The sequence below is a fragment of the Pleurodeles waltl genome, chromosome 6 (genome assembly GCF_031143425.1).
Source record: "Pleurodeles waltl isolate 20211129_DDA chromosome 6, aPleWal1.hap1.20221129, whole genome shotgun sequence".
NCBI lineage: Eukaryota > Metazoa > Chordata > Amphibia > Caudata > Salamandridae > Pleurodeles > Pleurodeles waltl.
The window spans coordinates 1065406407-1065429461 of NC_090445.1; positions in this window are offsets into that span (position 1 = coordinate 1065406407).

Consider the following 23055-nt stretch of genomic DNA (forward strand, 5'->3'; position numbering starts at 1 on the left):
CCCTAGGATGGCCAGCATGTCTGGGGTCCAACCTGTCCCCAGGCTAACTATAAAATGTCTGGAGTATGCCTTGATAATACTTTCCCCATGGAACCCCAAGCCACCAAATTGTTAGCCATCTGTATTGGAGTCCTGAGAATGATTTGCAAGATCCTGCCCCTACTTCCCCAAATTGCGAAAAGGCTGGAAGTCCAGGCATTCATTCTATCTCGCTTGGACAGTGGCAACTCGCTGTACCTTGGTGCTCCCAAAGCAGTTACCTGGAAAATACAAGTAGTGCAGAAAGCTGCCACCTGCATGTTGTTAGCAATCCCCAGGTTTGATTCAGCAAGGCAAGGGCAGGCAGATCTCCAATGGCTCCCGGTCTCCCAAAGAATTGAATTTAAAGCCCTTTGCATCACACATAGAGCGCTTCACTCATGTGGGCCTCCCATCCTATGCCAGCTTGTCGATCCCTACAACCCCAAAAGGCACTTAAGATCTACTAACATCCACCTGCTCACTGTCCCCTTCATTAGATGAGCTAGAAGTGGAGGTTGATCCTTTAGTTTTAATGTGGCTAAACTTAGAAACTCCCTCTGTCCATTCGAGCTTTGAACAATGAGCCTGGCTTTTGTAAACTCCTAAAAACCTGGTTGTATATAAAATAAACTTTCACTGGGTTCCCTCTTCTCGCAGCTGCTCGCCCTCTTTTCAGTTAGCACTGGGAGTCCTTCAAGTTGCAATGTGCTCTATAAGTCACAATAGAATAGAAAAGAGAGATGCTTACATCTAGCATTATCAGTGTAATAGTCCTGAAAATGAGAGTCTGTCAAAGAACACTGGGCACTTCAGACTGCAGATGCTCAGTGAGTATTAAGCTTGCTATACCAAGTGAGCCAAGAGCTAGCGACTGATTCAGAAGAATGCCTGCGTAGAAGTTCATGCCTAGTCATTCCCAGCAGCCTCACCGAGCAAGTAGTACAGCTAGCACATGCTGGGCATCAAGTAGTGGACAAAGAATCACCTCAGAAGCAAAGTGTGGTTTACGTTAATGGATGACATCTGTTCATGTCGAAGGTGGTAAATAGCCGGACCCACCAGTTCTGGTAATCACAGAACTCGGCCCGCAACAACCATGGAAATGTGTGCGTCTTGACTTTGAGTGCCTCCCAGATGAGTGGTACATGATGGTCGTGATGGACAATTACTCCAAATAATCCTATCTGGAAATTTTTGCTTTGCAGGCCACCAGCGAGGCTGCACATCTTGAAAAACCAGATTGCCAACCATGGGTTGCTAATTGGACTTTTGACAAGGGCCTACCATTTCACAGCCAAATTTCAACTTATCTACAAGCATGGATATCAGGCACAAGAAAGTGACCCCCCTGGTGGCCCCAAGCCAATGGTGAGACTAGCAGGATCGCCATTGGCTCAATAAAGTGTTCTGAATCTCTCAAGCTAATAGGCAACCTTGGGAATGGGCCACATGCGTCTTCGTATGGGACTATTGCCAGATCAGCCACTGAGTGTTTGTTAAGGACAGATACTCGAGGAGCAAGTTTTGCCTATGTTCGATGGATGGTTATTCAACAACAAGGCACCTTGATCATAGCATGAAAGGGAGGTGAAGCAGTTATAAGGAACCTTTAATTTTTCAAGCTTGCCAAAGAGCCCGAAGCTGGGAGGGAAGGAGAAGACACATGGGTACTGGAGACTGACATTAGAGAGAGAGCCACAATCCAGACACAGTAGATGATCCAAGTAGAGTCAAATTCCCCTATGGGGACTAGTGAGTCACATCAACCTGTCCTCCATCAACAACCTACACCAACAACAACAATCCAACAACCCTGTCCTCCATAAACTCTGTTCTTCATCAACAATCCAACAACCCTGTCCTCCATCAACTCTTGCACAGTACCCTGCCTCATCAGAGTCCAAGCAGTTGCACCAGAGATCAACTAAGGGACAACCCGGTGCCCTCTGTGGAACTAAAAGACTGTGCGACAGATGTATGACATTTTGTTTTGCGACCCACAATTTTCGATTTGTTCGCAAAACAAAATTACAACAGTGTTAACCACACTGTTTGCGATTCACAAATGGGACGCAAGGGACCTGCCTCATTAATATTAGTGAGGCAGGTCGTAATTTGCGACGCATTTGGAAATGGCCGCACTCACAGGGATGGTGGCCAGCTGGGGACAGCAGACCACCATGTCTGTGACAGCTTTTTAAATAAAGAAGTTTTTTAAAAATGCAACCCGCTTTCCTCGAAAAGAAAACGGGATGCATTACAAAAAAAAATGAAAAGTTTCCTTTTCATTTTGTCAGAGTAGGCAGTGGTCAGTGGGACCATCGCCTGCTCTGAAAAAATGTTTGCCCCCCATTCATAATGGGAAAAGGGTCCCTTAGGGACCCCTTCCCGTTTGCGAATGGGTTACCACCAACTTGAGGTTGGTGGTAACTGAGATTGTTTTGCAACCGTGTTCACGGTTGCAAATTAATCTTACATACCACTGTGACTCGCTATTTGGAAGGGACGCCCTTGGCATGCCCCTTCCAAACAGCGACTCACAAAACTATTTCGCGATTTGGTAAATAGATTAATGAAATGCAAAATAGGGTTTGTACATACCAAAATGCTTTTTTTCTTTTCGCAAATGGCCAGATTCTGCGAATCGGACCGTTTCTGACAAGAAAATTGATCTGCACATCTGGCCCTGTGTGGTCTAATGTAAGTGACACTGCGCCACCATAAATGGGAGCCATTTGTAGTGACCCTGTGTTGGTTGTAACATTCTGTTATGGTTTATGTGGAATGTAGTGTTCTTGGCTGTTGAGGACACATCACAGTGGGTGGAACTATGTGCGTGGGGCTGCATGTGGGGGACCCCGCCCTCAGTAGTTTCACCAACCACAAGGTTGGTAGAGTTAATAAAAGGACGAGGCGGAGCGGAGAGAGGTAGTGCACACCACACTGTGAAAGCATAGCACGACTTGATGTGAGTTATTCCCAGGGGGGTAGATTCAGGAGGGGTGGGGTGTTACACCCCTCTCATAAATGCATTTTGTGATAAATAGTTGAGTGCAGGTGCTTTCAATCGGGTATGGGGATGTGTCTGTTGAATTTCACCAGAACTTTTCACACACCCAGACAAAAACTCACACACACTCTCTCCCTTTCTCTGTTTTGGAAAGACTTTAAAAATATTGGTTATCTCATTAAATAATGCCCTTTCTTTCACTTACTATACCTACCAATACACATTCCTCGTTTTTTCCAATGACTCTTAAAGCCCCTTGTGTGTGCCCTGTTTGTTATATAACGTATTTAACATCATGTACAAGCGATTGCCGGTAAATATGAAGATAACTGTAAAATATGTATAGAAGGCAGGCCAGGAAATCTTTTTGTAAAGCAGGAATTCTTTAGTGAAGTACATCTGCAGGAGAGACCTCATCCACAGCCAACAGCAGATCAACTGCTTCTCAGTCTTCCATGATAACAATCATGCATTCTAAACAAGTTACAGCATGTTAACTAGGGCTATTCATCATAACTTGGATACAGAATCATGCTCACAGCATGGTAACTAGGGTTCTACATCATAACGTGGATACAGAATCATGCTTCCTCACCCACCACACCACCTCTATCGCCCACCAAAAGAAACAGAAAAAGATAGTAGGAAACTGTACAAGGTACAGAAAAGGTACTCTTCAATACGTGAAATACTTAATTGACATTATCCTTTAGGCAGAGAGGTACCTTCTTTGAACGTTGTGGTCTTTGTAATTCATTGGATTCCCTCTCCTAGTTCTTTTTCTTCAGAAACATTCTCATTGCAGTTCTGACATTTAGCTACTCTGTTTAAGTTCCAAATTCTATGGTCACTGTTTTTACAGCATTCATGAACACTTTGAGAAGTTTAAAAGGTTTACTGAATTTAGAAACTTTCCCATCCATTCTGGGAGACTTAATTTTTACCCAATCTCCAACATGTACCACTGTCTTCTTAATAGCTTTTTTCAAATTATACCATTTTTTCCATTCTCTCCTTTTTCTTCTCTTCCCAGACTTCTATTCAGCCAATACTGTCATCTACACTTCTCCTTTTCTCAGTCACTCACATGGGAATCACTTCAGTATTAGCAACTCTTCCTTTGAACAGCCGACACAGATTCACTCCTGTTGAGGAATGTGGGATAAATCGATATTCACGTATCTTCTTTCTTATCGCCATTTCCGAATCCGAAGCAGACACTAGAGCTTGTTGTAAGGTCTCTTTCAAAACCTTTACACATCTCTCAGCAACTCAATTGCTCTCAGGGTGATACAATGCTGCTCTTTTATGTTTTATACCTCTAGTCTTCATAAATTCCTCTACCACCCTAGAGGTAAATTGGTTTCCCATTGTCTGAGAGTAATGTCATAGGAAATCCTTCTCTCTCAAAAAGTTCCTCCAAAAAGTCTATGACAATTCTCAATTCTATTAAACTCACAACTTGAATTTCAGGCCATCGAGAATACATGTCTAGACATACTAACACATAGTGATCCTGAGATCTCACTCTGACAGGACCCAAAATGTCTATGGCAACATCCGACTGCAGACCACTGGCTTGCTGCCTCACTACCATTGGTTGAGTCCTACATTTAAGAACTCTGTCACTGCATGAACATTCTACACAATTTCTAACCACTCTTTCAATGTTCACGTCCATTGCAGGCCACCAATATGCTTCTCTCATTCTTTCCTTTGTTTTTGCAATTCCCATGTGACTCGCATGGGCATTACTTATTAAGCTCGCACAGGGGAATCAGCTTGCTGTCACCCATCAATAATCCACCCACCACAACTAACTCATCTCTAACTTGCCAATATCCTTTTATTTGTTCTTCGCAATCCTTCTTTCCACTCCAACCCTCATTAACCATTACACAAACTTTTTGAAAAATAGTGTCATTTCTCAAATTCTCTCTCTACATACTTTGATTTCTTCATCAAATTTTTCTCCAGCAAAACATTCACCATCTTCCTTATTTTCACTTTCTGCATCACCTAGCCTGGATACACAGTCAGCAATAATATTATTGACACCCGGTAAATAGGACACTGTGATGTCAAATTCTTGCAATGCTACCACCCATTTTCGTATTCTGTGAGACACAAAGTCTATGCCCTTTTTGATAAATACTTCCTTTAGAGGTTTATGATCAGTTTGAATCTCAAATTTCCTTCCCCACAAAATTTTTCTCAGTTTGCATACTGCCCAAAAAACTCCTAGCGCTTCCTTCTCAATAACTGAGTAATTGTTTTTTAGCTCCCCTCAGAGACCTGGAAATAAACAATATAGTTATTTCATCTCCATCAATCCTCTGCGTAAGGACAGCTCTCAAACCTCTTGAGCTTGCCTCCGTTTTAATGTAGAATTCTCTTTCTGAACTCCTTTGATTCGGTGCTTTAGACAAACATTTCTTAACCCATCAAATTCACCTTCACAAACACTACACCATTAGAACTCCTTTCCTCTTAGTAATTCTCTCACGTGGTATGTTTTTTCTGCAAAGTTTTGGATACATTTATTATAGAATTCAGCCATACCAAGGAATTCTATGAGTTCCTTTGAGGTGCTCGTAATTTACATATTATTTCTACCAGATCCTTTTTCGGTTTGATTCCTGTGGCTGATACCAAATGACCCAAGTATTTCATTTCTTGCACATCAAATTTGTATTTATCTGCTCTAAGGGTAAGACCAGCAGATTGTAACATTGACAACACTTCCGTTAACCTACATTCATGTTCCTTAGAATCCTTTCCAACTAAAAGCACATCTTCCTGATACACTCTGACTCCTCCCACACCCCTCAGAATTCTTTCCATACCCCTCTGAAATACTGGGGCTGCAGAAATTAAACCAAAGAGCATGCGTAAAAACTTGAATGTGCCTAAAGAAGTGATATAAGCTGTTAGATCTTGGGACATAGAGTGCAATTTTACCTGATGGTTGGCCGAAGATAGATCCAGAGAAGAAAAATGCTTCGCTCCTTCAAGAGAACTCAGTAATTCACTTATGTTGGGAAGAGGGTAGCGGTCAACTGCAACTGCTTTGTTGAGTTCTCTTATTCAGTTGCCTCCACCTCCTGTATGATACCATTTTCAACCAGTTTATTCAATTCTTCTTTCATGCTTTCCTTCATCAACATAGGAATTTTCTTAACCTTATGTTTTTAAACATATTTTATTGAGTTTTTTTTACAACAATAAAGGCACTTCAAGAGCTCTACACTTATGCCATTGCTTCAATATTACAAGTTCATTTGTTACATCAGCCATGATGACTTCCATTTAGGATGCCTGGGCATTTTGCTATCTGCCGTGAGGGACATGCTTTTCAATACTCAATATTCCCTTATCACATCTCCTCTTCCATCCTTCATGTTTTTGCATAGTTTAGTTGCTCTTCATGTCAGGTGCCTACCCTCACCTCCCCCCTCCCTCCCTATGTGTTCCCTGCCACCACGATTCACCAGTGTTCCTGCAGTGTTTAGTATCAGGTACTGTTCGGGGTCCTCAAGTGAGTACCACTCATATCTTCCACCCACCCTTTTAATGTACACTTAATAAAAGTTTGATATGCACCTGCTACATAAATGGGATGTGAGTTATGTCATGTTGTTGAAGAGGGTAGTGCACCTTCTCGAGGTGCTTTGTCCAAGTTCTCTATTAAGATATATTAATGCGCTCCAGGCCTGAGTTCTCTCCAGTAGTCCGTGGCCTCACCTGACTACACGGCCTTTCACCATCTCCTCAGCTTTCGCCCATCGCAATACCTCCCTCTTCCAGGCCGCACTCTGGGGGCCTCGCACCTGTTTCCAATTCCTAGTTATCTCTCCCAGATTAAAGAGTCTGCTGAACCTACCTGGCGTCACAAATGCTCTGTGTAGTATGTATAAATTATTGAGCATAAATCTAGCATTTCTAGAGATTTGGGGCAACCAGGTCAGTATGTTCCCCCATTTATTATCTGTGATCACTGTGCCCAGGTCCTCTTCCCATTTCTGCTTAAGGATCGTGAGGGGTTGGCAAAGAGCTGCTCTCATTCTCCCATACAGGAATGTCACTGCTTTATATGTGCCTGCACTGCTAGTCAGGTATTGACAGGTACTCAAAGGGGGAGGTTCTGCCCATCCCATTCGCCAGTGCTTAGTTAATGCCTCAGTGATCGTTCTATGGAGCAGGAAGTGCTCTTGGGGTAGATCTTATCGAGCCCTAAACTCCTCAAATGATAGTAGGCATCTGCCTCAAATAATGTTCCCATTGATGTTACTCCTGCTTCTATCTAGTTAGAGAGTCCACCTCAGTCACCTGCACGGGGTAATACTGATCGAAATTACATTTGAATCTCCAGGTCATAAGGTTTAGCACCGCCTGATCTGCGGCGATATTGCATCCGACAGTTGCACAGTACCTTCAGTTCCACAGATAAGGTTGTGGCGAGAGGGACAAGCCAGATGACCACTCTGGCTAAAGTCCAGAGATCTGGAGTAAAGGGCGTTACTGCTTTGTCTGGCATCACATGAGTGGTTATCCATTGGGTCAACCATTTCAGTTGACACGCTAGATAATAGGTCTTGAAGTCTGGGACTGCCACTCTCCCATCCCCCGTAGGTCTCTAAAGCATTTTAAGCGCAAGCCGTCGTCTACCTGTACCTACAAGAATCCGACTATCAGTGAGTTCAACTCCTCAAGAAGGCATGTGGGATCTATAACGGAAGTGTGACAAAAAGATAAAGTAGTTGGGGCAGAGATATCATTTTCAGTAGAGCAGTCTGTCCTGCCACAGAAAGGGGTAATGATTCCCAAAAGGCCATACTGCTGTAGAGTCCGCACAATGCTCGTCCTACATTCCCTTCTAGAAGGTCTGTTGTATTATGATATACCTGCACACCCAGGGATGCCAGACAGCACGGTTACCATTGTAGACCTCCTGGGGTATTGTGTCTGTTAGGTCTATGATGAAACCTCAAATATATAGTATAATTTAATCAGTTTCCTTATCGTATTCTGTTCTAGGACATGTATTCAAATTGCCTAATCCAGCCCCCATCCCTTGTCTGGTTTTGCATATATTCATTAGTGCCAAACAGTGACAGTGTGCTATGGCTGTATGCATGGATTCGGTTCGGTGCCTCCAGCACAACAAACAAGGGTTGCCAATGTGTATGTAAGGACAAAACATGTTTGTGCCCTGATGGTCCACACACAGATTCACTTCTGCTGCCACCTTTTGATGGTGCTCGCGTGGTGACTAGCTGTGAGATTAATCAGCACAGAGGCACTGATGTTCCCTGTTGCAGTGGGAATTTTAGAGGCCACCCTGTGTACAAATGTTGTGAAGAAAGCTGTTTCCTATTACTGATCCATAAAGTTTTTAAGCACATCAAGGTTGCCCTGTCGGCAGCCTTATTAGAGTTCTGCAGTGCCATAGCTGGACTGTCCACGTGTGTCGTTAGTTGTTCTTTGGCTTTAGTTCAAATCTGCTTTGAAGGATACTCTGTTACTTCAGGGAATGGCTCCACAGACTCATGACTAGACCTGCACAAAACTGTGACAACATGGAGGCCAATAACACCTTTGTGCACTGAACCACTGGAAATATGTGAACACATGCAGCATGGTCTGCTGGTCCTCCACAGCCACAGGAGAAACATAGGTCGTTTACATGACTCACACTGTGGTGTACCATAACTTTTTTGGATTGGATTTGGGACTCTGTGTCACAAACACTGTACCTACCTAGCATGTTCAAATGCCTGACTCATGGGTAGTGTACACACAAGTGACCATGAAGTGGTATCCAACATTCCATAACATGTGATGGCTTACATTTGTAACATTGTCATTATCAACCGTCCTCTATCCTGTGTATAGTTTGTCATGGGAGATGTTTTGTCCCCAAAGTCAGGGAAATTCACACAGCATAAGTCACAACAGATATGACAAACAAATGTCATGACTGATGTACCTCAATGAATGGCATCGGATGGTTATCCACAATTACAACACATGCAGACAAGCACATTATGCAAAACATGTCTTGTGACGTTCACACAGAAGCCCAACAACAATTGAAATAGCCAATTCACAGACATAAACACAAAGACCATGAGTGAATTAATTACGTTGCGTAGCCTTGCTATCCTCTATTGATGCACCACCTGCTCAAACTAGAGAATAGCAATTTTAATTCCAAATGTTTGTGTTGCTGTTGCGTCAGTTAAGAGTGCTAATCCGGCACAACAACAAGAGTATTATGGTCCGCAGTAGTGTGGTCTGCCACATGTACTCAAACACTGGAACACAAACAGCAGGCCCTAACAGCCTATCTTTGTATAGTTATAGCCTTCATGTATGTTAAAAATGAGAAAAATGACACAAACACAGTTAAAGACGGATATTTTGACGCAAAAGCGTAAAAAAAGACGCATATGCGTCAAATTATGCCGCATATGCGTTAAAAAATGACGCTCACAGCCATTATACATCAATTGGTCCCTAGCGTTAATTCCAACACTGCAACCCATGAAATTGGTCATCCATGAAAAATATATTGATCCTTGAATGCAGGGAATTTTTAAGCATATGCGCCAACAAATATTGATGCAAAGCCAGTAAGCGTCCAAAAATTTCATGCATCATAATAAAAACACACTGCATTTGAGACAGGAAGTGATGTAATAGGATATCCTGTTTACAGAAATGGTACAGTGGGTGTACGTTTACTTTCACTTTGCAGTCTGTGATTCTTCGAGACTGTGTGGCTGTGTAGAGAGTTGTGTCTGTCAAAATTGTGCTTTTGTCTCCTGTGTGCCATTTCAATTATCATCTCTTGTGTTTGAAATTGTCTCTGTAAATCAGTGTAAGTGTGTTTTTGTCATTTTTTGTGTCTAATTTTCTATTTGTACTGTTGGGAGTGTGTAGTGGGTATTGTTAGTTGGGGTATTGTTGGGATGTTTGTGGGTTCTTTAAGTTTCATTTTCATACCTCCTTTCCCTGTATTTCTCTGTTTTCCCTTTCCTATCCCTATTATTTTTGTGATGTTGGGAAGGCCACGTCTGGGGAGAATGGGTGAGGAGGAGCTGGGGGCTTTCATTTGGCTAGTGTGCCACTTCCTCCCCCTGATGTTAGAGGCTGGTGGCAGGGTGATACAGGGGTATCACACCGAAGCGAGGAGGCTCAGGTGGTCCAAGGTGCTGTTCCACCTAAAGAGAGTGTTCAACAGCCGGCGCAACGACCACCAACTCAAACATTGCTGGGCTGACCTTGTGGCCAGAGAGCAAGACCTGCTGGACCACCTGGGTGTGGTGATTGTTGGCCCTGTTGGTGAGTACATATCAGACTAATGTGTACAGTAAAATGCTCTGTAGTGACAGTAGCAGATTTGGGGCCAGATGTAGTAAGCCTTTCGTGCCTCGCAAACGGCGAAAAACGCAGTTTGCGAGGCACGAAAGGCCTTACGTGATGCAGAGTCACATTTTGCGATTCGGTACCGACTCGCAAAATGTGATTCCGACTCGCAAATAGGAAGGGGTGTTCCCTTCCTATTTGCGAGCGCATCGCGATGCTGAGTTGCTTTGTGACCGCGAAGCGGTCGCAAACCAACTCGCAGTTACCATCCACTTGAAGTGGATGGTAACTCATTCGCAAAAGGGAAGGGGTCCCCATGGGACCCCTTCCCCTTTGTGAATGCCCACAAAAATATTTTTTCAGAGCAGGCAGTGGCCCTATGGACCACTGCCAACTCTGAAAAAACCAAAACCAAATGGTTTCGGAAATTTTTCTTTTTGCAGCTCGTTTTCCTTTAAGGAAAACGGGCTGCAAAAAGAAGAAAAAAACTGCTTTATTAAAAAAAGCAGTCACTGACATGGTGGTCTGCTGTCTCCAGCAGGCCACCATCCCTGTGAGTGCCTAGACTCGCTATGGGGTCGCAAACTGCGACCCACCTCATTAATATTCATGAGGTGGGTCTTTGTGACCCCATAGCGAGTCGCAGAAGGTGTCTGAGACACCTTTCTGCATCTCGGATTGCGAGTTGCAATTTGCGAGTTGCTATGACTCGCAAATTGCAAATCGCAATCTGATACCTACCTACATCTGGCCCTTGGTGACATGCTGCATGCAATGATTGTGGACATGTGGAATGCAAGTTGAACATAGTGTGGCCCTGATTTATACAATATTTGCTACGCATTACCGTCATTTGTTGACGCAAAAGCTGCACAAACTTACAAAAGACAACTTAATCTTGTAAATTAGTGCCGCTTTGACGTCAATAGATGATGGTAATGCGGCACAAACAAAAGTATTATTCATGGCCTGTGAGTGTACCAGGGATGAGATGTATTTCACATGCTAATGCAAGGAACGAATGTAGTCTCCAATTATTTTTAATACATGTCTGAATTGTATTCATGACCATACGTACAAAGATCTTCCCAACCTCTGGTAATGTCTTAGGCTGATATTTTGACTTGGTTTGTGCAGCATTTAAATTAATTATGGATGCCAAAGTAATGCACACTTGATAATATCTAAATGTTTGGTGCTACTTTCCATAGCTGTAGTGTAACAAAATGAAGCAAATGCTACACATAAAAAAAATAAAAAGATCTGGCCCTATGTTTATTGTTCCTGTGTGTTTTATTTTGCCTTGGGCACAATTGCTGGTACAGAGCTTATGCATTTGCCATCTGTGTCTCTTTATAGCAAAGCAATTTTCATAAGTTAATGGGTCATCATGGGATCCCTGAACTTTGTGAATGCATGGTCACAAATTATTTATTTGCATGATGTTGTGCAAGGGAACCCTGACTGCTTCCATCATACATTTAAAGTGACAAAATAGTTTGCTAGTTTACGTTTGGTACACCCCTGCTGATCTAGTGCAGCATATGTACAATTGTTAAGTTCTCAGTATGAAGGCTATCACAGACATGGATGTATGCTAAGATCAACAGACCAGCATTCCTGTGAGTGCTGCTATCCCCAAGGTGCATACAAATTGAGACCTACCTCATCAAGATTGCCAAAGTAGGACATTTGCTAAACCGTGTTTCAATAAGGGGACAGTGTCAGTTGGTTGTATAACCACTGATCACCCAACTTGGCAAATGTAAGATAATGAATGTGGCTAACTGTGATCTATAATACCTGATATAGGCACACAGGGCCCTGAGTAACACATTCCAGGTGCAATGACTACACCTCTCATGGATGATCAAATTAGACACTGTCAGCATATATTTCTTTGTTGTTTTGATTTAGATAAATGGCCAATCCATGTTTATCGTAACATTGTCATCAAGTAACACACAGTATCCCTGCCATTGTGGTGTTATAGGGGTCATATACGGCTCTGGGTAGACTGCCAATGTGGCATATGTAACCTACATACAACACAGGCACACATATAATGGACCATAGAAAGCACAATCATTCCTGAACTAAACTCAACCCAAATGAGCATCACACAGTAACTCATTGTCCCTTGATGTACAAGCCACAATACCTGAGTGACTGGTATTGCTGTGCACCAGGAATGTGGCTTTGCATGTCTCTCATAACAACAAATGAAGAAATGGAGTACCCTCTAGAAATAATTCTCCACAAAATTGAGTAATCATGTTTGGCACCACATGATTGTTAGGGCCAGTGCATGTGTGCATATGTGTGTCTATCACTCACTGGAGTGACAGGGTCAATACATGTTTGCAGTAGCATGTCTGTTGGGGTGTGTACATGCCTGATGTGCTGCTCTATTATATCAAATGTCACACACAGTGATTTGTAATTCCAAGTTTTGTACAGTGAGCAGACATTGAGCACATTTCACCCTTCCATGTTTTACAGGTGGACCAGCCCCCTCCACAATTGGAGAAGTGGCTCGATTTGCGGACCCCGACATATCCAGTAAGTGTTGATATGTTAGTTCTGTATTGTGTTTGCAGCTGTTGGGTGATTGACTCTTGTGTGTTGGACACATTGCAAGGTATGATGTGGTGGCACATGATCTGATATGTGACTTGCCTGGAGTTTGACATTTTGTTCCATGTTTGAGTTGGACAAGCAGTGACGGAGAGTCATATTTTGGGATTCTAGTGCTGCGCTATAGGCATGGGCAGGTGAACAGGGTGATATTTGTTGCTACATTTATGCCAATGATACATTTAGAGGTGGCCATTTTCATGATTTAGTCAGCAAGTCATACCCTGATTCACACAGACCAGTGATGCCGAAGTATTACCCACAGACTTGAGCCTCCCTGTTAACTAATGAACATGTAGGACTGTATGTTTGACTTCCTAGCAGCATCTAGCTCCACATGTTGTACTACGTTTATGTGGCACTTGAGTAGAATGTCATAGGTGTGCATGCAGGTCAAGCCCAGATGGGTGCTTGTTTTTGGAAAGGTATTAGTGAGATCAAATGCTGTTGACAATTGTCCGCAATTAGGAACATAAATGTGGATGTGATTGTCCAATGTTTGAGTCAATCCTAGTTGGCAGCCCTCCTTACCTGTGGTGGACTGACTAAACCCATGGACAACTGTCCAAAGCTTCCTGGCTGTCCTTGATGTTTGAAAGTATGTGTTGCATGTCCATCACCCCTGAGGCACAGGGTTAGGTTTATGAAATATGTGTACCTAGGTGTGAGGATCCCAGTGTGGAAGACAGCCATGTAGTTCCAGGTTCTTTGGTTCCAACCTAGGATACCCCCTCATGATTAGCAACTGCATACCGTCCAGGAAATTCCATTTACAAATCACAGATCTTGTGGGCCTTGATTGTCATCTAGAAGATAGTCATTAGTTGGCCTGTCACATGTGGAGTACTTGCAGCATTTGTTATGTTACTAATGGCAGTATAATGATGCACAGATCATTTAAGTAGGTACACACCTTTTTGAGCATTGCTGTGCTGTTAGATAGTAGATTTATTGGCTGCATAGGCCTGTCATTCCTCAGGAACATATAAAGGAAGAAAGAGGGGGAGGGACCGGGAGATTAAATGGTCCAGTGTACACTCTCCCAACAATAGTACGAAAATCAAAAGTACACTGTTCCATAAAAAGAAAAAGAAAACTAGGGAGACCTGAAACATCAGGAGCGAGTGCCCTCAAGCATCACAATGGATGACTGGCATCATCATCGGGTAATGCTCCTTGCCAGGCCGACAGTGCAACGCCTGACGGGCTCCCCACACAGGGGGGGCACTAAGCCGTATTGTTCTGATAGTGACTGATGAGTTCTAACTATCTAAACAGACATGCCTACACTCGAGCACCAGTACACAAAGGAGAGAACAAGGAAAATTAAGGATAAAATTGGTTAGTCATCACTACATATATCATCATTTTAATCAATAGTCAGGGATGAAACCAAGATTAAAAACACAGGAAAGTAATAAAATGAGTGTCAATGCTCAATTACTTTCAAAGAGCAATCAACTTGAAGGCATAACTCTCTAGAAATCCTCCTCAACCAGGGTCAACATGTTTCGCGTCGTGTGGTCCCTACGGATCCAATGACGCTTCATCAGGACCAAAATGATTAAGATGTAAATAAGTTCCTCTCCAAATAAAAAAAAATTAATGATATAGAAATAAAAAATTATATAAGCCGGTCACTTACATTGAAATACACTAGGCTAAGTCACAGTCAGGTCGCCCTAGAAAACATAAAGTGAGAACAAACACCAAAATATACCCAGCAAGTGGTCATAGGTGTAATAGTGCAAACATTGTGCAGTAAATCGCAGAAGGAGGAATGATGACAATAAAGTGGGCTTACCACCCCCAAGTCGGGAACAGGCTCCTTGGTAAGCACGTCCCAAGGACTCGGCTAACAGCTAAACATGGTAAACATAAGTAATCAATAAATGTAAGTAAAAGTTTGTCTGTCATAAAAGAATACAAGGACAAATTAATTCCCTCATTCAGTGATGTATATAGTGATAAAAATTGTCCAAAGAGTTCTCATCACTCAATATATGTGATTAGTACGAAGGTATGGAAAAAGTTGTCCAGTGACTAGGTTGTTAACACGTTGTGCATGATGATAAAGATACAATAATAATACAAAATAATGTTAAAGCGATCTTTATCACAGTAAATATTGCTGTCACCAATACTATGAATGTTGAAATGAAAGAATAAAAAAATATACAAAAATAAAGGAAGACTAATTAGATCATCGAGCTGCGCGTCAAAATGCCCAGTAACGCTTTTGCCGACCGACAGTAGATCGCTCGGTTTATTTGGAACAATATCCAAAGAACTTACTGAGGTAGCGCCGGTCCAAAGCAATGGACCTAACCTCCATAAACGTGGAAACGCAACTCAATGCGGTGAAACGCCATAGGAGTTTATGAAAGTTCGAGGACCCGGAAGTCAGCACTCGACCCAGGTCCGAGCGCGTCTCGGAGCAAGTAAAAGAGAAAAGGGCTCCAGTTCGTGTAGGAGTCACCAGAAATAAAGAAAGGACAAACGTATCAGTCGTCCTGGATGTGGAACCGATAGATCGAATTAGTGGTCAAAAAAACAGTCATGGCTATAAACCAAGAGCGAAAATTCGTATATTGACAGATAATTTAAACTTTTAAACAAGAAAACTCCTTGCTGCTCTCAACTGTGAACGGAAAACAATTTTTTTTTTAGAAATATATAGAGCTAGCATGAGTAGGTGTAGAATTGCAAAATGGGAAAAATATTCCACAACCTCAAGGGAGTGAAAATGTAAAAAGTCAAGGCCTCAAAATTATCATCCCAGGGGACAATTTAGTATGAATAACAGGTAAACCTGTAGAGTTCAGTCAATTCATTAGTGGAGAATACAGGGTGAGTGAAATATTCAGGCTAAAGAGGTCCAGGGAATATCGTCATTGAGACCCCGTATATTAGTGCCCAATTTAAACACCCATCTCTGTTCCGTCCTAAAAAGATGCCCTAAGTCGTTGGGTCAAATTTTTGGTGCTTCTAGAACCACCCACCATAGATCATCAGGAGAGTGTTTTGCCGCCAGAAAATGTGTACTAAGTTTCGTAGTGATCCTATTACACCGGATGTTACTACGATGTTCGTTGATACGGTTCTTAACTGGTCTCGACGTCATGCCAATGTAACGTAGATCACAAGGGCAAGTGATCATGTAGACACAGTTCTTAGTATTGCAGTTGGTATGTTTCTTTAGGTGCCATGTACCTATCGGATCAAGATACACTGTCAATAAGTGTTTGGTCAGGGCACCGACACTGCAGTTGCCACACGGATGGTGACCTACAACAGGGGGAAGTCCCCACAATGTCCTTTGGGTGTGGGTATCAGGTTGTAGTCGTGGACGGGTATGGATTACCATATCCTTGATATTAGCTGAACGTTTGAAGGCAAACAAAGGTCGGGCAATCTCACAACCTCCACTAGTCAAAATGGACCATCTTTTATTAATCAGTTTTTTGATGGAATTCGATAGGGGAGTGAAAGTAGATACACATGTTATTCTGGACTGAGGTGTCTTATCAAAAGTTGTAAGTAAAGCTTCCCTATTATTGTTTTTTGCCCTTTTCCGTGCCAGACTCACAATTCGAGAAGGATAGTGGCGTTCCAGAAGTTTCTCTTGAAGAACATCAGCCTTGTGATCAAATTCATAGGAGGAGCTACAATTTCGTCTAAGCCGTAGAAATTGGCCAAAGGGTAAATTATCTCGTAACGATTTAGGATGATGGCTTTCATACAGTAAGAGGGAGTTACGGTCAGTAGGCTTGTGGTAAATAGAAGTGGATAATTTGCCGTTATGAATGGTGATCATTCAGTCAAGGAAAGGTAACTGAGTAGCAGATACAGTGGTCGTGAATCTCAAAAAAGGATCGAGAGTATTGATCCAGGTCGTAAAGTGATCCGCAGATGGCAGGGGACCATTCCATATGATCAGAATGTCATCGATATAGCGGCGCCATAATGTAACATGATTCGTAAAGGGATTAAGAGGTGATAAAATGAATTTCTTTTCAAAATCATACATATATAGGCAAGCCAAGCTAGGAGCAAAAGTACTGCCCATCGATGTTCCCCGAATTTGATGATAAAACTGGTCCTCAAATTGAAAGAAGTTTTCAGTCAAAGCCCGTCTGGCAAGGTGCATAATAAAGGAAATTGGAGTAGAAAGTGCACTTGGTGACTCCTGGAGAGCTGACTCTATAACTTGTAAAGTAGCTTCTTGTGGAATGTTGGTGTATAGTGCTTCAACATCCATAGTAATTATGCCTTGTACAGTGCCAGAGTTATTAACCGACTCGATCAGATTAAGGAAATCTTTGGTGTCCTTCAAATAGGTAGAAGAGTTCTTGACTAATGTCTGTAGAAAATGATCACAAAAAATTGACAGTGGTTCTAAGACTGAGCCAATCCTCGAGACAATGGGACGTCCTGGAGGTGGTGTGATGCCTTTGTGAATCTTGGGTAGGCAATAAAAATAAGGGACGCAGGGATGCGGTGTGTCAAGGAATTCAGCCTCCTTTGGTGAAATCCACTGATTGTTCCTGGCTTCCTCAATGAGAATCCTAATCTGAGTCTGTAATCTGGTAGTGGGATCACACCTGATTTTAGCGTAATAAATTGAGTCACTTAATAAACGGAGACATTCCTGTTTGTAATCAATGGAGTTCATAATAACGATGGCTCCACCTTTGTCAGACTGGTTGATAGTGATCTGGGGGTCGGATGCTAGGTCAAGAAGGGCCCTCTTCTCTTTATTGGGAATATTGATGAATGGATGTTTAGGGCATAATTTATTTAAATCAGTGAGTATTGCTTTCTCAAAAGTAACAACTTCGCTGGGCATGACCACTTGTGGTGGCACAAAGGTTGATGGTTTTCTTAGACCTGAATCACGCTGTATAGGTTCTACTGTCTTGTCCTTAAAGAAGAAATGTAACTGGATTTTCCGGAAGAATTGGGCCATTTCAATGTGAAGACTAAATAAATCCTCCTCAGGGGTAGGGACAAACCCCAAGCCCCTATTGAGTACGTCTAGTTCAATAGGCGTGAGTGATCTAGTTGATAAATTAACAACTAGGTTCTCACTGAGGGGCTTTTTGTTTGGCTCCTGGTCAACATCTGAGGTTCCTGTCTGGACCACTGCACACGTCTGCCTCTTCCTCTCCTTCTGCCTCTGCCCCTGCCCCGGCCGTGGCCTAAAAAAGGCATATATGGCATCATAGGGCGGGGCTGAAAGAAGGGATAAGGGGGTTGCCAAGGCATGGATTGGTGTACTGGGTAGGGAGGATAGTTGTAAAAGGTATGTGGTGGATTTTCATCCGTACTCCAACCATCAGATGATGAACCACTACTGTAAGTGCAAGTCTTTTTAGGAGCTGTCATAGATTCATCAGATGATCGAGACTGATTGTCAGCTTCATAGTCATCTTTGATGTAAGGATACACCTTCTCTCTACTAAATCTGACAATATCCTTTAGAAGTTTGGTAATCTTTTGTTGTGTCAAGAACTCTTTTGTCTCATTTAATTCAGCTGTAATTTCAGAAAGGCGGCTTTTAAAGGCTGTTAGTGTTATTGTGGTCTTAAGGCTGTGCTCAATAGCATTAATTTGAATGGTAATGGTGTCAGCCAGATGCTTTGAAGTGTTGATAATTAAGACCAACCAATCTCTGGTACACTTCCAGGCTATTTGCGCCCAGTCCTTTCTGAAAGATAAATCTTGTAAGAATATTCGAGGAATGTTAGAAACCAACAGTCCGTTGGAAGCAATGTTAGCTCGTAAGTACGCTGTCATGATGGTACCATGCATGACAGTCTTTATCAATTCTTTTTTCAAAGTGGAAAGTTTATCCCATTCAGATTTGAGACTACCTGTTGCAGCGGACCCCTCATTATCAAGGATAGAGGGTGTCTGCAAAATAGCTGATACCATGTCATCATCGTAGCTTAGGCCCTGGAAATCTTCCATTATGAAGGTTATCAACAGGGCTACCTAAGTTCTCAGAAATACTAAAAAGGTCCCACAGCAAACTGCTGTTCATGCATATAAAGGAAGAAAGAGGGGGAGGGACCGGGAGATTAAATGGTCCAGTGTACACTCTCCCAACAATATTACGAAAATCCAAAGTACACTGTTCCATAAAAAGAAAAAGAAAACTAGGGAGACCTGAAACATCAGGAGCGAGTGCCCTCAAGCATCACAATGGATGACTGGCATCATCATCGGGTAATGCTCCTCGCCAGGCCGGCAGTGCAACGCCTGACGGGCTCCCCACACAGGGGGGGCACTAAGCCGTATTGTTCTGATAGTGACTGATGAGTTCTAACTATCTAAACAGACATGCCTACACTCGAGCACCAGTACACAAAGGAGAGAACAAGGAAAATTAAGGATAAAATTGGTTAGTCATCACTATATATATCATCATTTTAATCAATAGTCAGGGATGAAACCAAGATTAAAAACACAGGAAAGTAATAAAATGAGTGTCAATGCTCAATTACTTTCAAAGAGCAATCAACTCAGAGGCATAACTCTCTAGAAATCCTCCTCAACCAGGGTCCACATGTTTTGCGTCGTGTGGTCCCTACGGATCCAATGACGCTTCATCAGGACCAAAATGATTAGGATGTAAATAAGCTCCTCTCCAAATAAACAAAAATTAATGATATAGAAATCAAAAATTATATAAGCCGGTCACTTACATTGAAGTACACTAGGCTAAGTCACAGTCAGGTCGCCCTAGAAAACATAAAGTGAGAACAAACACCAAAATATACCCAGCAAGTGGTCATAGGTGTAATAGTGCAAACATTGTGCAGTAAATCGCAGAAGGAGGAATGATGACAATAAAGTGGGCTTACCACCCCCAAGTCGGGAACAGGCTCCTTGGTAAGCACGTCCCAAGGACTCGGCTAACAGCTAAACATGGTAAACATAAGTAATCAATAAATGTAAGTAAAAGTTTGTCTGTCATAAAAGAATACAAGGACAAATTAATTCCCTCATTCAGTGATGTATATAGTGATAAAAATTGTCCAAAGAGTTCTCATCACTCAATATATGTGATTAGTACGAAGGTATGGAAAAAGTTGTCCAGTGACTAGGTTGTTAACACGTTGTGCATGATGATAAAGATACAATAATGATACAAAATAATGTTAAAGCGATCTTTATCACAGTAAATATTGCTGTCACCAATACTATGAATGCTGATATGAAAGAATAAAAAAATATACAAAAATAGAGGAAGACTAATTAGATCATCGAGCCGAGCGTCAAAATGCCCAGTAACGCTTTTGCCGACCGACAGTAGATCGCTCGGTTTATTTGGAACAATATCCAAAGAACTTACTGAGGTAGCGCCGGTCCAAAGTAATGGACCTACCCTCCGGAAACGTGGAAACGCAACTCAACGCGGTGAAACGCCATCGGAGTTTATGAAAGTTCGAGGACCCGGAAGTCAGCACTCGACCCAGGTCCGAGCGCGTCTCGGAGCAAGTAAAAGAGAAAAGGGCTCCAGTTCGTGTAGGAGTCACCAGAAATAAAGAAAGGACAAACGTATCGGTCGTCCTGGATGTGGAACCGATAGATCGAATTAGTGATAAAAAAAACAGTCATGGCTATAAACCAAGAGCGAAAATTCGTATGTTGACAGATAATTTAAACTTTTAAACAAGAAAACTCCTTGCTGCTCTCAACTGTGAACGGAAAACAAAAACATTTTTAGAAATATATAGAGCTAGCATGAGTAGGTGTAGAATTACAAAATGGGAAAAATATTCCACAACCTCAAGGGAGTGAAAATGTAAAAAGTCAAGGCCTCAAAATTATCATCCCAGGGGACAATTTAGTATGAATAACAGGTAAACCTGTAGAGTTCAGTCAATTCATTAGTGGAGAATACAGGGTGAGTGAAATATTCAGGCTAAAGAGGTCCAGGGAATATCGTCATTGAGACCCCGTATATTAGTGCCCAATTTAAACACCCATCTCTGTTCCGTCCTAAAAAGATGTCCTAAGTCGTTGGGTCGAATTTTTGGTGCTTCTAGAACCACCCACCATAGATCATCAGGAGAGTGTTTTGCCGCCAGAAAATGTGTACTAAGTTTCGTAGTGATCCTATTGCACCGGATGTTACTACAATGTTCGTTGATACGGTTCTTAACTGGTCTCGACGTCATGCCAATGTAACGTAGATCACAAGGGCAAGTGATCATGTAGACACAGTTCTTAGTATTGCAGTTGGTATGTTTCTTTAGGTGCCATGTACCTATCGGATCAAGATACACTGTCAATAAGTGTTTGGTCAGGGCACAGACACTGCAGTTGCCACACGGATGGTGAGCTACAACAGGGGGAAGTCCCCACAATGTCCTTTGGGTGTGGGTATCAGTTTGTAGTCGTGGACGGGTATGGATTACCATATCCTTGATATTAGCTGAACGTTTGAAGGCAAACAAAGGTCGGGCAATCTCACAACCTCCACTAGTCAAAATGGACCATCTTTTATTAATCAGTTTTTTGATGGAATTCGATAGGGGAGTGAAAGTAGATACACATGTTATTCTGGACTGAGGTGTCTTATCAAAAGTTCTAAGTAAAGCTTCCCTATTATTGTTTCTTGCCCTTTTCCGTGCCAGACTCACAATTCGAGAAGGATAGTGGCGTTCCAGAAGTTTCTCTTGAAGAACATCAGCCTGATGATCAAATTCATAGGAGGAGCTACAATTTCGTCTAAGCCGTAGAAAATTTCTTCCTTTATATGCATGAACAGCAGTTTGCTGTGGGACCTTTTTAGTATTTCTGAGAACTTAGGTAGCCCTGTTGATAACCTTCATAATGGAAGATTTCCAGGGCCTAAGCTACGATGATGACATGGTATCAGCTATTTTGCAGACACCCTCTATCCTTGATAATGAGGGGTCCGCTGCAACAGGTAGTCTCAAATCTGAATGGGATAAACTTTCCACTTTGAAAAAAGAATTGATAAAGACTGTCATGCATGGTACCATCATGACAGAGTACTTACGAGCTAACATTGCTCCCAACGGACTGTTGGTTTCTAACATCCCTCGAATATTCTTACAAGATTTATCTTTCAGAAAGGACTGGGCGCAAATAGCCTGGATGTGTACCAGAGATTGGTTGGTCTTAATTATCAACACTTCAAAGCGTCTGGCTGACACCATTACCATTCAAATTAATGCTATTGAGCACAGCCTTAAGACCAAAATAACACTAACAGCCTTTAAAAGCCGCCTTTCTGAAATTACAGCTGAATTAAATGAGACAAAAGAGTTCTTGACACAACAAAAGATTACCAAACTTCAAAAGGATAATGTCAGATTTAGTAGAGAGAAGGTGTATCCTTACATCAAAGATGACTATGAAGGTGACAATCAGTCTCGATCATCTGATGAATCTATGACAGCTCCTAAAAAGACTTGCACTTACAGTAGTGGTTCATCATCTGATGGTTGGAGTACGGATGAAAATCCACCACATACCTTTTACAACTATCCTCCCTACCCAGTACACCAATCCATGCCTTGGCAACCCCCTTATCCCTTCTTTCAGCCCCGCCCTATGATGCCATATATGCCTTTTTTAGGCCACGGCCGGGGCAGGGGCAGAGGCAGAAGAAGAGGAAGAGGCAGACGTGTGCAGTGGTCCAGAGAGGAACCTCAGATGTTGACCAGGAGCCAAACAAAAAGCCCCTCAGTGAGAACCTAGTTGTTAATTTATCAACTACATCACTCACGCCTATTGAACTAGACGTACTCAATAGGGGCTTGGGGTTTGTCCCTACCCCTGAGGAGGATTTCTTTCGTCTTCACATTGAAATGGCCCAATTCTTCCGGAAAATCCGGTTACATTTCTTCTTTAAGGACAAGACAGTAGAACCTTACTTATGTTTACCATGTTTAGCTGTTAGCCGAGTCCTTGGGACGTGCTTACCAAGGAGCCTGTTCCCGACCTGGGGGTGGTAAGCCCACTTTATTGTCATC